Below are 5,364 nucleotides of genomic sequence, written 5' to 3' on the forward strand. Positions count from 1 at the left end.
TGAACGTAGGTGGTGGTAGAACAGAAAAAAGAGGGAAGAGAGAGAGAGAGAGGAAGAGAGACAGAAAGAGCCTAGGGTCCCTAGATGATATCTTCTAGGGACTCTAATAGAGTCGCGCTGATCGCGCTTCCTGGTTGCCAACTGAGGAATCAGATGTGGTTGATGAAGAATGCTGTCAACGATGGTAACTTTTGTTCCTGTCATCGATATGATGACCGAGAGAGACGAAAATCAAATAACATATATATATAAGCGCGTTATTGATGTATCGATAGTGTAAAAACAAGTGATAATGTGTATGAAATAATAAATTTAAATTCTCTCTTTCTTTTTTTTTTTAATTTAATGCCTGTATAATTGAAGCAATATTTTTTTTAATTTCAAAGACAGTTACATCTCTTATTTTTACTCTTGACTGCTGCCAACCGTAGGTTATACATATATTTTTTTTAATATAAATAGAAATATTTTATGTTTTATTATTAATTAATATATATTTAATATATATATACACGATTTACACTAAAACTTTATATACCGACTACAAATAATAAAGTTAGATGAGTCAGTAAAGTCAGGATCTATACACATAGCACATAAATAAACGCAGTCATAAATAATATGTATAGATTTCTTAATTCTACAAAAAATTTAGAGAATTTATATACTTTTACTATTTTATTATAATAACATAACATGTGTAAAATAATATAAAATAATATACATTTATATTAATATATATTTCATTTTATATGTTTTATTTAAGTAAATAAAATTTCAAAATTTACTATTATTTTTTATAATAATTTTGCAAGTTTCTCTTCCAAATTTTTGAAACTATACTTATATGCTAGTGGATATTAAAATACTGTGAGTTAACGCTACTTTACTGCCGACTGATATAAATGTTATGCTTCACTGTTTTTGTATCTAATCCATAGAGGAAGTAACTATATGGTTTGAGTATTAAATACATATATGTTTAATAAAATATCATATTTTTCTTAGATTGTAACATATTATGACAAAATTAATGTAATAATATAAAAAATTAATAGAAAATTAATATAATGATATGTTATATCATGGATTACAATAATTTTTAAAAATTCTGTTTTAAAAATTCTGAAAATTGTAATACAAAATTCAATATTAAGATGGAAATTAATACTTAAAAAAAACAAGAAATATTAACATAAAAATATAAACTATTTTTAATATTTATATTTACTATATAATTAATATTAACTGTATTGAAATTAAAGGGTAAATTGTTATATCTGATTATAAAATTAATTTAATTTTCCAAATTTTTATGAATTATCAGAATTTTATCTCTTAAATATCATTTTTCTTTCTATACATGTTTAAAAGTATCTTAAGTATAATTAAAAGTTGGAATGTTATAATTAAAGTACGCAATAATATTCAAGACATAAAAGAATTTATTTTTATATCTAACTTAAATAAAAGAAGATAATATTATATCTGTAAAACTTTTATTATTTTTAAGAAACAACACATTTATGTACATAATACTATAATATATACTACATATATTAGTATTAAATATACATATATATATATATATATATATATATATGTGTGTGTGTGTGTGTGTGTGTGTGTGTGTATGTTTATAGTAGTAATATTTTTTAGTAATATTACATGTATATGTATATCCTATATACATATATATTTATCATTTATAATATAAATTATATACTAAAATATATATTTCCTCAGTTGTGCAACACTCTATTTGCTAACTTTTTACATATTTACATAATATCCATGAATTGCTTTTATTACTATTCTTAATTTCGTCTTTTAAGTCTAAATTTTTGAAATATTTGTCGAATAATAATTTTAATATAATTTGTTTGCCAAAACTAAAAAAATTAGATTAATTACTAATATTTGTGTATATGTGTATATGCGGACGCACGCATATTTCTTATCGCATAATTAATTACAAATAACATATAAAATATATTTAAAAGTGGAGATATAACCAACTATAAATAATGAATATTATTGAAGATGTAATATCGATCTTTTATTAACGATATACTCATTAATAGTCATATGTTGTCCCTTCTGAAACAGCTACCTTGCACACTAATACTCTTACAAGTTTAAGTACATGAACAAGTTAAGAGGATGTATCTCTTGAGCAAGAGAGCTATATAGAATATACGTATTTACCAATAACTACGTTAACATTTATACCCCCTCGGCGTATAAAATTTTGTGAATTTAAAAATAAGGCAAAAGTATCACGTCAACAAATAAAAAGCCTGCGCTTTATTTCATATAACTAAAAATTTTTCGCGGATAATGTTAACAATTTTCGATGATATAATAAATCAAAAATAATTTTAGCAATGCAAAATTACTCAATATTATTCGTTCTGTTCTCGTTAAATTTAAATAGAAACATAATATTTAAAGTTTAGGTAGAATGATTCATGATTATCTATTTTATTTAATTATTTTTACACTTAAGTAGACAGCATTGATGTTAGCATTTTTAAGCAAGTTTTAATTGTTTCATAAATTTTATATTTCATTGATGTAAATGATATTTTTATAGAAATTATTTATATACTCCATATATTATTAATAAATAAAAAATTGTTTTTAATTAAAAATTTTATTTTGAATCCAAATAATTTTGTCATAATTGAAAAAGATAATATAAAATGATTTTGTACATTTTACAATTTGTATATTTGCTATTGCTTTTAAATGACTATATATGTTTCTTTTTTAATGTTTAAAATATATATATTTGTGTGGTTCCTAATCTTGATGTATTCTTATTCTTATCTTAATATATTCATATCTTCTTAAGAAGATATAATTATATCACCATTCTCTCTGAAGTATGTAATCAATATATTGCACTTTAATTAATTAATATGTCGCGCGCATTAAAATTTTATTAAAATGTATTGATATAACATATTTCTGCTAATTTTATTAACGAAATAGAATAATAAATAATAAAATAAGATATAGTAATACATGTGTCAATATTACTTTTCTCTGCTTTTTGAATAAATAATTTTAAAAAATTAATATATTTTTACAAGAAAGCTAACATATTTATTTTAAAAACAATGTGAATATTTAGTTGTTCCAAAATAACAAAAATAAAATGTACAGAACAATTTCTCCTTCATTAAATAATCAATCAAAAAGAATCGTATCTTATACATCTATCCATTATTACTATATAGCTTTACTTGTTACATCATCATACATACAAACTTATTAAAATAAATTGCTTAAGAAAAATTCCTGCTTGTTGTTATTTCCCGCGACCAACTTCGCGCGATATCCAACCATTTTAGGACCAAACTTTTCCTTAACGAACGGCGGCTTGCTTTCACAATTCTCAATCAATAGGGATGAAAATAATAATCAGAAGGCAGATATTATTTGCCTTGGAAACCGTGCGTGACACACGCACGCTCTCACACAGAAATGTTCATTAAAATAATAAAAACCCAGCTTGTGTTCGCAACATGAGAGCGGGGAAGGGAAAGGGGATACCGAAACGTTTGCGAGCTGATAAAAATAATGATCAGATATCGGGCAACCATCGATCATAGGGATATTTAAATTTCACGCGCCGCAAACAACGAAAAATCACCAATCCACGTTAATGATTGTGATAAAAACGCGAAAATTAAATGATAATGATATGTCCTCCAACATATTATTCCCGGCCTCGAAGTAGGATATTTTTTATTCTCCGCCCCGCTTTTTCCTCACTTTTTTCGTCCTCTATATCTTCTTACTCGTCAGCCAAAAAATATTCACATTAAAAAAGGTAATTTTTTTTCCAGTTAAACAAATCGTTATTGCTGTTCTGAGATGCCGTTAGAACGCGAACTAATAGCGCATTATAATATAATAAACTTAATTACATTACAAATATAAATAATTGTAATTTGGCTTGTTTCTCTCTCTCAAGATAATTGACGTTTTATTTTTTCTAAACAATTACATATACAATATTATATTAATTGGATATAAAAATATTTTTCTCCTAAAGCTGAAAGGTCTCACTATGAATTAAAGGATAATAAGTTTGCGTAAAAAAAATTCAAATGCGTGATGATGAAACACGATTCGTTAGTAGCCATCGTGAGAAATCGTTGCAGCTGAAAATCGCTACTAGTAATAATAGATCCTATTGGCCGTTAGGTCCTTGAATTCACATCCCCTAATTCAGCCTAACAACCTAACACCGTTACCTTGTTAAATAAATGTCACACTGCGAGGGGTGCCTAAGGGCAGAATACTGGACCTATGGTAGGTAGACCAGCCCTTCGAAAATGGGACAGCGCCCGCATCGTTCAAAATGGTGAACGTTGACAATATAAATTACATATGAAATAACAATGGCGAAAAAGAAGAGAGGAAGAGAGAAAGAGAAATGTATGTATGTGTATGTGCTTGAAAACAAAAAAAAAAGGAAAATACAGGAGAAGACATTTGTGAAATGTGTCGACGAATCCGAAAGCTTATGTATGTTCATCGTAAACTAGATTTTTATTTGAAAAATTATATTAAATATGAGTCAGGACTTTTCTAATTAAAATTACGTATTTATAATTATGCAGTACATGAAAACAATGATTTGTAATACATACTTTTTTTTTTATTTCGAAGCGCTAGAAGTTTTATCATAAATTTTTTATTTGTAAACTGAAAATTTAAGCTTTAAATTGTCTTTAAAATAAATTATATCCTTGTGATTTCAATCTTTTTTCAAGGTGTTTTGATACTATCTTTATTAAATCGTTTTGATTAGTAATTATTATTGGTACGTAATATTACAAATATATTTTAATTATTACAATTAATACTAAATATATATTTTTATGTATTATTTAACGATATAATGTTATTACGACAATATACATATATATTATTTTATTTCCAATGCACATTACTATTTTTCATTTATTTGTATTTAATTATTATCGTATAACTATATATAATATGTATAGTTATATTTTCTAAATTTTTTTGAAAAAATTTCAACTTTTACATGAAATTTTATATTTTATATAATAATTTTACGATAGATTTATTATAAATTTTCCACCAGACGAGAGAAAAAGAAAGAAATAACTATAGTTTTATCATCGCATCGCTTTAATATGTATTTCCCAAGAATAATCTGAAAATCGCTGACAATATTTTTCACGGGGTTCGAAATAATAATGCATGACGTTTTGTTAGTCACTGAAGATGCTTATCTGAAAATATGGCGGCCATTGCCAGCAGATGTCCGCTTCTCACGCAAATGACAATCGAGATTACAATCTATATTTCTCGCCCGAC

Source organism: Prenolepis imparis, unplaced genomic scaffold (genome assembly GCF_030444845.1).
Source record: "Prenolepis imparis isolate NDT839.2.m4 unplaced genomic scaffold, iyPreImpa1.0 SCAF_2, whole genome shotgun sequence".
Classification (NCBI taxonomy): Eukaryota; Metazoa; Arthropoda; class Insecta; order Hymenoptera; family Formicidae; genus Prenolepis; species Prenolepis imparis.